Source organism: Spermophilus citellus, assembly GCF_964194105.1.
Source record: "Spermophilus citellus genome assembly, contig: SCAFFOLD_36, whole genome shotgun sequence".
Taxonomy (NCBI): domain Eukaryota; kingdom Metazoa; phylum Chordata; class Mammalia; order Rodentia; family Sciuridae; genus Spermophilus; species Spermophilus citellus.
The window spans coordinates 152479-168153 of record NW_027673039.1 but is presented as its reverse complement, the minus strand read 5'-3'; the positions used below and the strand labels follow the sequence as shown (position 1 = coordinate 168153).

The 15675-nt window shown below is 38.0% G+C and overlaps 1 pseudogene across 1 annotated transcript in view; it reads right to left on the bottom strand.

Annotated features, from left to right (window-relative positions):
* Positions 1–1575: 1575 nt before the first annotated feature.
* Positions 1576–15675, bottom strand: part of LOC308640200 (vomeronasal type-1 receptor 90-like) — a 48287-nt pseudogene continuing 34187 nt past the window's right edge. Inside the window, exon 2 of the transcript in view lies at positions 1576–1897. The product of the transcript in view is annotated as a vomeronasal type-1 receptor 90-like (transcript). The remainder of the gene's footprint in view (positions 1898–15675) is intronic.

Below are 15675 nucleotides of genomic sequence, written 5' to 3'. Positions count from 1 at the left end.
GGGTCCTGGGCTTGAGATCCAGAATTGCAAAAAAAAAAATTGAGTATCAATTTTATATCTAAACTTCTTTGAGTTTGGAGAAATGCCACTGCTTTCTTGAAAGATGGAAGAAAACCTGGACTCCAAGAAGACTCATATTTTAAGATTAGTTTGAATACTTATCCTTTATTGAAATCCTCATAATGGAGTGTACCTGGATCTATTTTAATTTATGGTTTGGTTTTCCATAATAATTCCACAAATATATATAGAAAACAATGCAAAAAAATGTGTTCTTTCTAATATTTTATAATAGCAGTTGTGTGAATAGGTCAGAGTCTGACATGATAATCAAAATACATAAAATATGTAACTATATAGAAAAATTAAAATAGTCATAAGCTCCATCAATTTTCTCCAAACAGAGATTTCCAGTGTACTGTACTATTCTGGTAATTTTTTTCAGCTCTCTGATTAGTGACAGAAGGTTATCAGATATTAAAACAATCCTAAGAATTCTACCAACTGACATAAATGAGGTTCTGCATTTTAAAAATTAAAATAATCCTGAAAAGATAACCTGTGCAGGAATTCCTCTGTGTGTGACTTGTGTGTGTCATCCTCCTTACATCTGGATTCATTAAATAAAAATTCCCCAGGGCACACCTTCCTCAGCAGCAGGAAAATGCTATACTACTACATTCTGTTTTTATAAATTATATGACCCAAACTTCCATCATTTACAGGTAGATTTACACCATGTTGATACTTTTGTGAGTGACAGTTACATGGCCTAATAATTTCAAGATTCATCTGTGGTTTCTTATACATCAGAATCACCTTCCTATTTTATGCTGCTTAGTATTTAATGCAATATTCGGACTTTGCATATTATACTACTGAAGATTCCACCCCACTCTATGTAAATGTATAGAGTTTTGATTCTTATGCCTATGAAGAGGATCACCATGTACCCTCTTGACAGAATAAATTCAAGACTCATCTGTGGCTTCCTATGCGTCAGAATCTTTCTCCTATTTAATGTTGAGTGGAATTCCATGATATATCCAGACCATATTGTTATACATTTATATGCTTGGGAATATCAGACTGTCTCTATCATTGACTATTATAAATATGGTATCCTGAGCAATGGTGCTTAAATAATAGTTGTTGCTATATCCAGTTTTGTGTTATATTCCTAAAAGTTCAATTGATAGATGAGATGGCAGTTTATAATAAGGGATGTTTACAATCTATTAGGCATAAAGGAGATTTCTGAGACTCTTGATTTATTAAAACTGCTGCAATCTCTCACACACCTTTAAATGTATGGACTGATTCAGAAAAAAAAATGATATTTACTACCTAGGGTTCCTTTCACACACCAATCAGAAATATAAAGTTACTAGCTTTGTTGGAGCCATATGGACAATAATCTGTCCTGTTTTTCCCATTTTCAAGCTTCAATATAATCATTTTTAAAAACCACTTTATGCATTCATCCAACAAGGAGAGCAAACTCACTATGCCATGATGCGTTGATGCACGGCAGTGCGGTGGCTCAGGTCGAGAACTGACCCATCATGCAATGATTCAACGTTGACTGTCTTTCCCCCACAAATATTTCAAAAAGGCAACACTTTGTTTCACCGTGCAGATAAAAACCAAAGGACTGATGGTGGCATAGCCATTGGACACCATGATCTGTTCAGAATGGCACACAGGGTCATTGTTCCACATGGTTTTTGAGGAGGAGATGATGCAGGCCAAACAGTACATGAGCACAAAAAATTCCATGAGCACCAGGATGGCCCTGGTGGCCCTCTGTTCTGGGGAGGCTTTTGGGGACAGGCTGGTGCTATGAAGGTGCTGGCACTGCCTCTTATGCCTATACAAGAGGGTCACCATGTACCCACTGGAGAGGGCCATGAGCCCTATAAGGAAGACATCTGGTAATGCACCTAGTTCAGTAAACAAATTCCTGAGGAAGTTGCTCATGGGTAAGATAGTGCAGGAGTCACTGAGGAATGTAAGGCCCTGTGAGGTCACAGTGGAGTTGTCAACAGCAGAGATGGAGAAGTGGCCACTGAAGGACATGTAGAAGACCCACAGGAAGAGAAGGGACCTCAGGCTGTCCTGTGGAGACTTAGGCTTGAACTTTGTCAAGCAGGAACTTCTGGGCATGAGGGTGATGCCCTGCAGGACACTCAGCAGGCAGGTGGCAAAAATGGACAGGCCCCTCATCAACCTGTACAAATAGGCAACAGATTTACATGTAACATCACCCCCAAAACCCCACATGAGATGAAAAGTGTCTGCACCTATGAACCCCATGGTGAGCAGCATCAGTAGGTGGGTTAGGGCCAAGAGACTGATGATCCAGTCCGTGTCCTTGAGCCTCTTGTAACACAGGAACTTGATGACAGAGAACAGAAAGAGGATGGTGTTGGCCAAGATCCCAATTCCAACTTCAGAGTAAAAGGTGCTTCTTAAATTAATAACACCATGCATGATGTGGTTTTTTTTTCTCATCTTTAGGGGTAAGGAATCATGAAGTACATATCTTAGGGAGAAAAGTAAGAAAATGCATTATCACAAATATTAAATTTCATCCATCTCAGCCAACACTGTTGCCAGGAGGAAAATTTGGTGGCCTATCCTAATGCCCCCTTTTCCCTTAAACTGAAGTTTTGCTGACCCACCCTGGAAAGCATTCTTTCCTCTCTCATTTCCAATCATTTCTCAATCATGGCTGGATTACATTTTAGGCAAAGTATAAAAGGATTTCCTGTGCATTAAAAATGATCACAACTGTCATATATTTCTCATTCACAAGCTCTGATTCTATAGAAAATCTTTCCCTAATGCAACCTTGAATTTTTCTTGGTGATATGTTACTGCAAGGGTGGAGTATGTGTCCTTCCTGTAGTAAGGACCATGTACTTTTGGGTCAATTTAAATTGTGGGGGTTTAATTAGAAAGAAAACCCTCCTAAGCAAAGAGTCTCGATGTATTAGGCCATGTATATTTATGTTAGCTTCCTGTTACCTTTATTCTGGTTGTTCATGAACATATGTGATTTTGTTAATATTTTCACAGAGAAAATGCTAAATATTGCAACCTCTGAAGTCATATGGCTTGAATAGACCTATGTAATCTTCCATTTAAAGGATAAGTATTCAACTTTGAGAAGTCCATGAAGCTGGGCTCAGGGCTCATCTCATCTATAAGCTGAAGAAAACCTCATTGTCTCTGTGCATGAGACACCATGCAGGAAACAGGATGGAGAACGTTTGCCATACAGGGAAGGCTTGCTGTGCAGAAAGATCCCTGTGGAATTGTTCATTTTTTTAGACTTCTGCAGATCCTCATTCATAGAAATCTCCTAATAGTTGATCATCTCTATCACCCACTGAGGAAGGCTAAATATTACCAGAATTAAAATCTGTTGGGAATCTCTGTTCAGAGAAAACTGAGTGGATTTTAGGACTATTTGATTCCCCTATACAGCTACCTATGTTAAGAATTTTTGTTATCAAATCACAATTTGACCTATTTGATCCAAGTTCACTGTCAAATACTAGCAGAAACACATTTCAATATTTTTCTACTTAAATATGGGTAGCCAGGCATGGTGTCACAGTCCTGTAATCCAGCAATTTGGGAGGCTGAGGCTACAGGGTTGCTAGTTCAGTGCTAGCCCCAGCAATTGTGATACACTTAGAAACTCAGTGAGACCCTGTCTATAAATAAAATACAAAATAGGGCTGGGGATGGGGCTTGCTTGTTCAATGTCCCTGAGTTCAAATCCCAGTACCAAAACAAAACAAAACAAAACCTTAAATACATGGAATCATTGTGGTAACCATAACCATAATTAAAATAGATGCACATTCACTCCACTTGAGGAATTTATTACAGTGTAAGTATCCAACCTAACTTTAAAATATGAGTCTTTTTGGAGTCCGAGTTTTCTGTCATTTTTCAAGAATGCAATGGACCCCGACTCAAAGGGTCCACATGTAAAATAGATACGTGGGTTTATTATATTGATGCCTCACATATACCAGATTCATTTTCTACTACTGAACTATATACCCAGCTCCTATTCTAGAGAATTTTGTAATGACTTACTTTCAGAATATTTTCCCAGAAAACATATGTATTTTCTTTAACCCAAGCATCTCCTATAATAATAATTGAAACTTAATTTGTGTTTTCACTTACTGAACCATAATAACACCTGAAATAAAAGTCTTAAGGCTAAATTAGTTCATGAGACTATGGATGTAAGAGACACTAAGGGAATCCCAGCTACTCAGGAGGCAGAGACAGGAGGATGTCAAGTTCAAGGCCAGCTATTAAATTAGTGAGACCCTGTCTCAAAATAATAAATTAAAATTGGGCTAGGGATGTACCTCATTGTTAAAGAGCACTGGGTTCAATCCCTGGTACAAAAACCAAAATTTATAAGGAAAGCTTAAATGTTAAAGATGTGTGAGCATTGGACAACAAATGAGAATTCATAGTATAAGTACAGGTTTCGTTTAAACTTTGAAATGCAGACTTATTTATTTTTAATTTTACCTTTAGCTGACATAATATCTGGACTTAGGGAGTCTCATATTAGAGTTCAAGACATGTTTACATTGGTTGCTGAACACTTTATAGGGGAATTAACATTTTGATTTTCTTAAATTGTATAATTTGTAAGTGTGTGGAGTATCAAAACTCTTATTTGGTTACATGTAATCACCTGATGTAGACTCTGGTGACCACATTGAGCTATAGGCATGAGACCTTCTGACCCCAGCCCCACAGCTGTGCCCAGGTGCCCCTCACCCTTCCTTTGAATCATCCTTCCCCTGCCCCTTCCCATATTCTGCTGAGCTGCACTTCTATGTCAACAACATGTTTACATTACCTATATGAGTGAGGACATGCAGTATTTCACAGAAAGGAAAATTCTAAAAAATTAGGGTAAAAAGTTCATTTTTTCAGAAATGAGGTGAACAGGCAAAATGACCATTTTATTTTTTAACTCATTAGCATATTTGGTCTGCTCCCAGGACAAGCTTGGGAATGACACTAGAAGTATTTTACATAAGGGGACATCTGTTAGATGTTATATGGATCACAGATGATCACAGGAGCATGGCCCTGTTATTTTATGATGTCCTTGAACATAAAACTGATGCACATCTCTTCTTATATACCAGTTAATTTTAAGGTAATATATATATATATATATATATATATATATATATATATATATACTGGTGAAGAATTACAGAATGTCTATATATTATGTATATTATCCATTGTTTTGTGAATTGAAATGATTTAAGTAAAACTCAAAATTTCTAAGGTAATATCTATATACCTGTCTGGCTGTCTGTCTATCTGTCTATCTATCTATCTATCTATCTATCTATCATCCATCTACCTGTCTATATGTATACATATATAATGTTTATTTACAACATTCTAAAATGAAAAATTTAAAATGATAGTGCTGAAGTTGCATTTTTTATGCTATTTCTGGAAAATGAAGACTTTATTTCATTATGTTTAATTGATTTCAATACATAGGGCCACTCAAACGCCTACCATTATAAAATTTATAGTAACATTTCAATCACCTGTACATCTGAAAATTAGATAAAATTATTTTCAGTGTTACTTAAAAATCTATTCGTGCAAAGGTAGACATTTTGGAGAAAGCATGGATGAGAAGAAGCCATGAATTTCCAGTACCATGCAGAAATTATAACCTCAGTTCATTGTTGCTTTAAAATGACCAGAAATTCTTATTTTTTTCTGAAAGGAAAATTCCAGCATAGTAGCAAGAAAAAGAAATATCCTTTCTCCAGTACATATGAGAGTAAGTGAACACACTAACTGCAAAAACTAACTTTGCCGAAGAAGAAGAGATCACGTGAAAGCAAACTATCCTAAAAAAAATACTGGACAGTCCACAGAGGGGAACATGAATCACAAGGAAAGTAACATGGGTTGTGCATGGTGGGGCACATCTGTAATCCCCACAGTGTGGGAGTCTGAGGCAAGAGAATTGCATTTTTGAGCTAGCCTCAGCAACTTAGTGAGGACCTAAGCCTAATAGCAAGACCCTGTCTCTAAATAAAATGTTAAAAAGACTAGGGATGTGGCTCAGTGTTTAAGCACCCCTGGGTTCAAACCTTGTACCAAAATAATAATAATAATAATAATAATAATAATAATAATAATAACAACAACAACAACAATAATATAATAGCAGCAGCAACAGAGGGACATAATTTGTTTTTTCTTTTCCATGTACTTAAGCCTCCCCCCTGCTGTCATCAACTACTGTATGTTAACTAAAGATGAACAACTGAGTTCTGGGAGGGGGGCTGCTCCTGCTTCATGCCAATTTTAGACTGACTTGAAATTGGGCAGCAAGTTGTACTTTGCATCACAGTTCTAGCTGGGAAACTATGAAGAACACTACGGAGGAACAGCTTGCACATAAGGGAGGGCACAACCACTACCAGCCAGGTGCTATGCTGTGTGAAAAGCCACTGTGAAATATACAAGCTACAGGAATATGAAGGAGAAAATCTTGTAGAATATTTGGATAAATGAATGATGGTGATTCCTGAAAAATCTGGTTGATGATTATCCATTGTTTCCATTAATTGGAAAGATTTCAGTAAAGCTCAGGGTTCCCAGCTGCGACTACACAATAACAATAGTTTGAAATCTGTCTTCAGATTCAGTATAAGAAAAGTTACTTTTCTAACAGCAACAAGAAACTCCAAAGAGCTTCATCACATACACTAAGCTGTCCTTACTGGGAAACCCAAACATACCTTCAGGAGGATCTGTTTCCCTGATGAAGTCAATAATGACATGAGTCAAGTTCAATTTACTTAAAGAAGAAAAGGGGATAGGTTCACATTTGTTCTGTAAATGCATTTGCATGAAAATATGAACACCTGAATAGTGTGAGAATCAACTTTTCCCAATATTCTCCCTAATAAAATGCCTATCACACACAACCATTTTTAGGGAAATGGGAAGAAGAATTTTAAAATGAATAATAAAAAGAGAACAAATTAATGAGCCATATATTATTCTGGCTCAATTATTGAAAATTATATTCCCAGATCCTTGGGGGGCAAGGAAAAGAACACCACTATCGGGTTCACTTGCCTTTTCATGTGAAGGTGACACAGGACCACTGCCCTCTCACTCGAAATTGGCTAGTAGGCAGAACACACAATCTGGAGAGGCACCATTCATTTTTAGTTTGTGAGATGAAATGTAGGACAAGTAAGATTTCATGAGAAATTACAACACATGGTTGTGGTAATATAAGGTCATCCCTATTACTTTCAGGTTTATACAAAATCACTTTTTAATTTCTCAATATTTAGAAAGTCACCTATCAATGAACATTCCATTTTTTCAGGAAGATGAGAGAAGCAAAGCTAAGCATACTTAATAAAAAGGAGACAGGGAACATTATTACTTCTCTGATTATTTGTATAGGACTAAATAACATAGAAAACAGGAGCTAGCACAGATAGCATATGCAACTTTCCAGAGAAAATTAAATAGGAACCTGATATAGTGGAAATTTCTTAAGGAAAACAATGAGTAATTTTCTAAGTCTCAAAACTAAAGAATGACACATCCTAGGAAGATTTCCTTTATTGCATCTCACAGAGCAACGTTGTCTGGTTGAGCACCATGGTTAATGATGGATGGCTCTTCTAAAGCTACCAAAACCCTCACTAGGAAACCCAGTTTGCCCCTTCCTCCCTCCTCATAAAAGCCCATGTACTCACAGCCTACATCCAAGGAAACAGAGAAGAGCTTGGCTGGATGGATGCTGGCCACTAGGTGCTCCTGAGAATAACCTGCACACTTTTAAGGAAAGGGTGTGTGAGCTCATCTCTCTGCAGCCTGTCATTTTAGTGTCTATATATAGATGGCAGGATCCCACTGGGGAACCCAGGATGATGGAGTCCCCAGTAGAACGTTTCACTTGCCCCTTGATTGGATTCTGTTCTGGATAAGAGCCATCTGGGGAGAGAGATATGCTCAAAATTTCCTCCAAGTTCCTTTTTTTTTTATTTATTTTTTTTTTTAGAGAGAGAGTGAGAGAGGAGGGAGAGAGAGAGAATTTTTAATATTTATTTTTAATTATTGGTGGACACAACATCTTTGTTGGTATGTGGTGCTGAGGATCGAACCCGGGCCGCACGCATGCCAGGCGTGCGCGCTACCGCTTGAGCCACATCCCCAGCCCCCTCCAAGTTCCTTTGACAAAAAAAAAAAAAAAAGTCTGTCCCAATCATGTGGAAACCCCAAGTTCTCTCACTTCCATCCAAAGTTGAAATTAGCCCATACCCATTCCACATGTCATGATGCCTGGATTCTGGGCAGAGTCTCCCCGTGCCTCCTGTGGCTCTGAAGGTCCTCTATTTACAATGTCTGAAAGGAACCCTCTTCCCCACTCCATTCTCATGTGGGTCACCTGAGTTTTTTATGTTACTGCTCATGTGCACTAGGACTTCCATACTGATGATTTCAGGATCCAAGGTGTGGCATCACACAAAAGTGCACTTGAAAGGAAATAGAAAAACAGAGACAGAGCTATAGGCTCTGAGCTGCAGTCATAGCAGAAGATTGAACATCCTTGAATGCATGAGCTCTCTCATTCACCGAGGAAGTCCACGGAACAAGGTAGAGGAGAGTGTGGCTGCAGACTCACTAATCAAGACCTCCAGAGACCAAGCAGAAAGCAGGTCTGATTTTATTATGCAGTTACCGTGTGTGTGTGTGTACACATATATATTCAGGCAGTAGCTTAGCAGATTATAGACAGCCAATAAAATTTCTGGCCAACTGTCCTTGCAGAGACCAATCAAGGATTGGGTCATGGAGCAAGTGCAACGCTGAAATATATGCCCTCACACCCAAGGCTATGCCTATGGGGTAAGGGGTTTGCCGCTCACTCGCCTAGCACGGGGGAGTGGCCTGCCACTCAGATGCCCTTAACATATGCCATGTATGCAGTACTCCATGCACTTGTCCTCACATCTCCCCCCTCTGACTGTGCTGCAAGGATTTCAGCCAGCATTGTTTTTTTTCCATTCCCTGGCCTTCACAGGATTACTTAAGTGTCACACAATGCAAGAAAATATTATCACTATAATAAACAGTAGGGCCAGGGCGATAGCATTATACAGCTTAGTTAATTTGGCTACCAGGTCTTTCCAATGTTCAGTCAATCCCTGGAGGAAAGACGAGGTTGTCAAGATAGGCACCTTCATCTCATTGGTTTTGACAATTGCCTTGGTAAGATTATGCATGGTCATAACATAGTTATGATGCCTTCTGTAGGATTTCCATGCTCAGATTGTTTTGACTACAGTGGGACTCATTCCTCCAAATAAATTTTAAGATTTTTTTTAGTTCTATGGAAAATGGCATTAGTATTTGATGGAAATTCCATGTATATATCATTTTTGATTATAGGAGCATTTGACTGTATTAATTCTGCCCATCAAGAACACGAGACGTTTTTGATCTTTTGAGTTTCTCTTCAATGTCTTTCTTCAGTATTCTAGTTTTCATAGTAGCAATCTTTCAACCTTTGGTTAGATTAATTCCCAAGAATTTTTTGAAGCTATGTGAAGGTGAGTGGCTTTCCTGATTGCTTTCTCAGAAAAGCTATCAATTTTTGAGTATTGACCTTGTATCCATCTACTTTGCTAAATCCATTTATTAGCTCCAGAAGTTTTCTGGTGGAATTATGGGGGGAAGTTTCAAATATATTTATATCATGTCATTAGCAGACAGTGATAGTTGACTTCTTTTCCAATTTGTATGCCCCTAATTTCTTTCTCATGCCTGATCACCCTGACTAGAGTTTTAAGACCTATATTGAATGGAAGTGGTGAAAGTGGAAATCCTCATCTTGTTCTTTATTTTAGAAGAAATACTTTCAGGTTTTCTCCATGATGTATGATTGTGGCTATGGGTTTGTCATATAAAGTTTTTATAATGTTAAGTTTCTTGAATCCCTAGTTTCTCTGGTGTTTTTAAAATGAATGCTCACTGTATTTTATCAAAGGCCTTTTCTGCTACTATTGAGATGATCATATAATTCTTGTTCTTAATTCTATTAAGAATGTGATTTATATTTATTATTTGTGTCTGTTGGACTGGAAGTGCATCCCTGGGATCAAGCCTACTTAATAATGATGTATTATCTCCCTAATATGTTTTTGAATGCTGTTTACTAATATTAAGGGGTTTTGCATTTGCGTTCATCAATGTTGGTCTGTGCTTTCCTTTTTAGATGGTTAATCTATTTTGGGCATCACAGTTATACTGTACTCATAGAATGTGTTTGGGAGCATTGATTCTTTTTTAATTTCATGAAATAATTTAAGAAAGACTGGTATTATTTCTTCTTTGAAGGTCAGGTAGAACTCTCTTTAGAACCCCTCTAGTCTTGGATTTCTTTGTAGGTAGGCTTCTTTAAAAAATAGATGATAGGGGCTGGGGATGTGGCTCAAGCGGTAGTGCGCTCGCCTGGCATGCGTGCGGCCCGGGTTCGATCCTCAGCACCACATACAAACGAAGATGTTGTGTCCGCCGAATACTAAAAAATAAATATTAAAAATTCTCTCTCTCTCTCTCTCCTCTCTCACTCTCTCTTTAAAAAAAATAGATGATAGATAGATAGATAGATAGGTAGATAGATATCTCAAGGGGACTTTATTTTTATTTATGTGTATGCTATGCTGGAAATCAGACCCAGTGCCTCACACATGCTAGGCAGTCATGCTACCCCTGAGCCAAAACCTGAGTCCCTTTTCTGAGACTTTTGATTAAAAGTCACTGTTTCTGTTTAATGATTTGGTATTTCTGTTTTGACACTGTATATTCCTGATTCAGTTTAGGCAATTTGCATGTTTCTAGAAATCAGCCAATATCTTCTAGATTTTTGAGGTTTGGGGTGTGTACATTTTTCAAATGTCTTTTGTTTACCACTTGATTTCACAAGAGTCTGTGCTGATAGTTCATTTTTTAATCTCTCATTTGTTGATTTGGGTCTTTACTGTCTTCCTTTGGGTCATCTTAGCCCAGCATTGATCAATCTTATTGGTTGCTGATATTTGTTCTTTCTACTTATACAATGAGAGAGGACTGTATTTTGTCATATTGTTCATACCCAGAGTATAACTTATTCTAATTAGGATCCCATTCTTTTGGATAAAAGTTATGTAGAGTTGCTCTTGTTTTGTACTTATATATGAACAAAGGGAAGTTGTGTCTGGTTCATTCTACTGTCCTTCCTATTCCCATCCGACTTTCTATCCCTTTTCTGCCTTTGGCTAATCCAATGAACTTCTACTTCTCCTTCCCCAATTCCTTATTATGTGTTACCATCCACACATCAGAAAGAATATTTAGCCTTTGGGATTTGGGGATTGGCTTATTTCACTTAGCATAATAGTCCCTAATTCCATCCATGTACCAGCAAATGGCATAATTTTATTCTTTATTTTGACTGAGTACTATTCCAACACCTAGGTTGATTCCATAGCTTAGATATAGTGAAATGAGCTGATACAAACATTGATGTGGCTGCCTTACTGTAGTGTGTGGAGTTTAAGTCCATTTGGGATATACTGAGAAGTGGGATGACTTATTGAAATGATGATTGTATTCTACATTTTCTGAAGAATCTCCATGCAGCTTTCTATAATAGTCACAGAAACTTGCAGATCCACCAGCAATGTTTGAGTGAAACTGCCCCCTACACACACACACACATCCTTGCCGACATTGATATTTGCCATTCGGACTGGATTGAGATGGAATATCAGTGTACTTTTAATTTGCATTTCTCTAATTGCTAGACATATTGTTCATCTTTCCAGTTTGCTTGTCATTGGTATTTCTTCTGTTAAGTGTCTGTTAAGTTACTTTGCCCATTTGTTCATTTGAGTGTGTGTTTGTGTGTGTGTGTGTGTGTGTGTGTGTGTGTGTGTGTGAGAGAGAGAGAGAGAGAGAGAGAGAGAGAGAGAGAGAGAGAGAGAGAAAGAGAGAAATATATGAGTCCTTTGTATATTATAGAGGTTAATTTTGTGGCTGAGAGACAAATATGTTCTCCCATTCTCTGGCTTTCTCTTCACATTCTTGATTGTTTCCCTTGCTATGAAAAAAAAATTTAGTTTGATAGCATCTCATCTTGATTTTCCTTTTTCTCTTTAGGAATCTTGCTAAGGGACTCTGTTCATACAAACAACATGATATTCAGATGTGCCTATATTTTTCTTCTTGTGGACACAGGATTTCTGGTCTAATACCTAGGTTCTTGGTCACTTTGAGTTGAGTTTTATGTAGGGTGAGAGATAGAGGTTAAATTTTATTATACTACACACGAAAGTCCAATATTCCCAGAACCATTTTTTGAAGAGTTGTTCCTGAAGAATTCGTTAAGAATGAAAAGAAATTAGCTTCACATATTTTTTTTGCTTCTTTTGCTATGGTCAGAATGGATATTTTGGTAATTTTCTTAAATTGAAACAGCCCTGAAAACCTCCAGCTGAGTTTGGAAATCCTACTAGACATATTACCCCAACCACATGGTCAGCATGATAGTGGACCAAAAAAGATGATCTCACATTTTAGAGAGTGGACCCCAGAGCCACTTGGAATCTATGCGTGGAGCCAGGATTCACTCATCCCAGAGTAGAAGCATTGCAGGGTAGAACGTGGTTTGGGACTAATTTGAATGTAGATTTTTAAAAAGAGAGAATGCTTGTGGTCTATGTGTTTGGGAACCTTCAGATCCCTCACACAGATGTGTGCAGGGAATTAAGAGAAAAGTTTTGAGTTCGATTCTCCCCAGGTTGCTACTATCCAGCAGAGACTAAAGTACAAGTAAGAGACAGGTGACATGTTCCCCTGGGGGAAGCCACAGTTGTGCATTCTCCAGTGGGAACCTGTCACCTCCTAACAGATTCTAAAATTAAAGCCCTACAGAGAGGTGAGCTAAAGACATCTTTTTCTTAAAATGGTGCAGGATCCGCTCACGTCCCCTGACTCCCCATGCGACCTGCCCAGGTAAGTGCCTTTCTCTTCATGAAATGCAGCAGCAGAGTGTGAGTGGGCTTCTGTGATTGTGATGAAGGATCAAAAAATCAAAATAGCCAAATTGTGTGTTAGATTCTTTGGTAGCTCTGAATTATGCATCCAGTTCTACCCACACTCAACAGCTTCGAGGACTGAAGAAAATTTTCTTCTTACTATCTTTTGCCTTTAAATTTGGTTACTTCTGAACATTTATTATTTTTTTCTAATTTTTTCAGTTGTTTATGTACAGTTATTTAATTTTTTAAAATGTGGTGCTGACCATCAAACCAAATGCCTCACACTTACTAGGCAAGAACTCTGCCACTGAGATACAACCTCAGACCCTTGTCAAATTTTTAATAAGAAAATTTAATTTTATTAAATTTTTAGTAAGAAAAAAAAATTTAAATATATCATTTTAGGTTTCCATCTATTTCTCAGACCGCAGTGAGTTTAATTGCTATTTTGCTCTATCAGTTCTCAAAGTACATACTATTAAGTTTTCTGGTTATTTCTGCTTCAGCATTGCTAATTTGTATTCATATTCACTACAGAAGAGATAAAATTTTAGACCAGAATTTTATTAAACACAGTTGTTTTTCTTTATCTTCCCTCAAAATCTCAATTTAAATTCATTTAAGCATTTCCTTCTATAGCTGAGATAATGAGAAATATTTATATACACAAGATCCTTTTTTTAGCTAATCAGAAGGAAATTATATTGTGGATTTTTTTCAAATATGATACATATAAATAAAGTTTATCTTCACATTTTTAACAAATAGCAAATAGCATTTTCTTTACGCTGATGTATTTTTTTCTCAGGTTTGATCTAACAAAAGTACAGCAATGGTGCTCTGGATGCCTGAAGATTTCTAACTAGAGCTTGGATCAGGGGCTGCAATTGCTTAATTTTACAAAGTGACAGTAGTGATTGCCCCTTCCTGGCTTCCAAAGATCCCATGGTGTCTTCTCTCCAAAGAGATAGGGGATGTTAGTGAAGAGGTGATGGTGATCTGTGCAATAAAAACAAATGAAATATGCCCTTTCATGAATCTAAAGCACCTCATTAAATGAGGACACAAATTACACAATTTACATGATTGTGTCCATGGTGCACCTGAGAAAGAAGATATGTCCTCCTCCCTACCTCCAGCCTATGTCTCTCCACACACAAGCCCTAGAAGCCCAAGATGCTGTTGGGATCTACTTTTCTCACCAGTGACTGGGGTGCACTGACCTCAGTGTTCTTCACTAGTTTCTGGCCCATTGGGAGATAACATATATCTCAGGGTTGTTTGAGATTTGGACAATGGCAGAATGCAAAATATTTAACTGATGGCTTGTTTGTTCATGACAGGAAAGGAATTGTCCACTGGGTTAAATTTCCCAGGAAAGGACTTCACTCTGTCAGCTTTTAGGACCCTAGCTATATACCTTAAAAAAAAAAAAACAGAGTTTCATTTCCATTTTATTCTCCACTTCTGTTTTTATCCTTGAATCTGCCCACTTAGATTTTCCCCCACTGTACCTTTTTAGACTGGGACCTATTTCTGAACTTCTTTTCCACATTATTTTCTTTGAACTTATGTCATCATATGTGTAACCTCCAGTCTGAGGATGGCTTATTTTTTTCATATTCATACCTATGACCTGGGGCTTGGCCCATCAGGGCTGCCAGAAGCTACTTCATCACCTCTCTCCCCAGAGCTCTGAGGAGAGATTCTTGGGTCATCCTGGTGACAGACAGGCCTTCTGTCTGCACCCTGATCTCCTGGTTGGACTAGTCCTGGCAGGTGTGAGTGGGGTGAGGCACAGCCAGGAGGGGACAGGCTAAGAAGATTCATTTATCTTACATTTATGAAATGTTGACGTGTTTCAGGATGTTTTCTAATAAATATGATAATGTAGGATGGAATAGAAACATTTTGTTCTCTATAATTAAACTACCTGTGAACCATGGAGGGCACTGTGGGTCTCACTGATACACACGTGTGTGACCCATACAGTGTGCAGATGGCCAGCTGCTTCTCTGTCTCCTGTGTCCTGGGGCTGCAGGGAGCTAATTCTTGTGGGGGACCCATGACAGCATCCGACTCTGCCACTTCCCATAATCAGCACTTTACTAAAGCGATAAGGTTTTCCAGCTGTAACCAGGAAATTTCTCCTATAGAAAAAAAAAATAATGTTCCACTTGTTCAGGCAATGCTCCCTGGAAAACCCAGTTCTCTACCTGTGTTTGAAAGTCCATGGCCCCTCCTGGCTCCATCCCTCCCTCCCATGACAATGCAGGCAGGGTGGCCACCCAGCTGGCAGGGCTGAAACCAGAGTCCTGTGCCCTCCATCCACAGATAACTCAGACAGACTGCTTCTCCTCTTTTTCAATACTCTCCATTTTATTTTCTTAAACTGCATTAAACTGAACTGAAGAAAAACCTGTATTTTATAATATTACAGAAAATGAAAAAAATATGATTTTTTCTGTAATTTTATTTTTTTTTCATTTTCTGTAATTTTTAAAGGACTTCTTCAAATGTTACATATCCA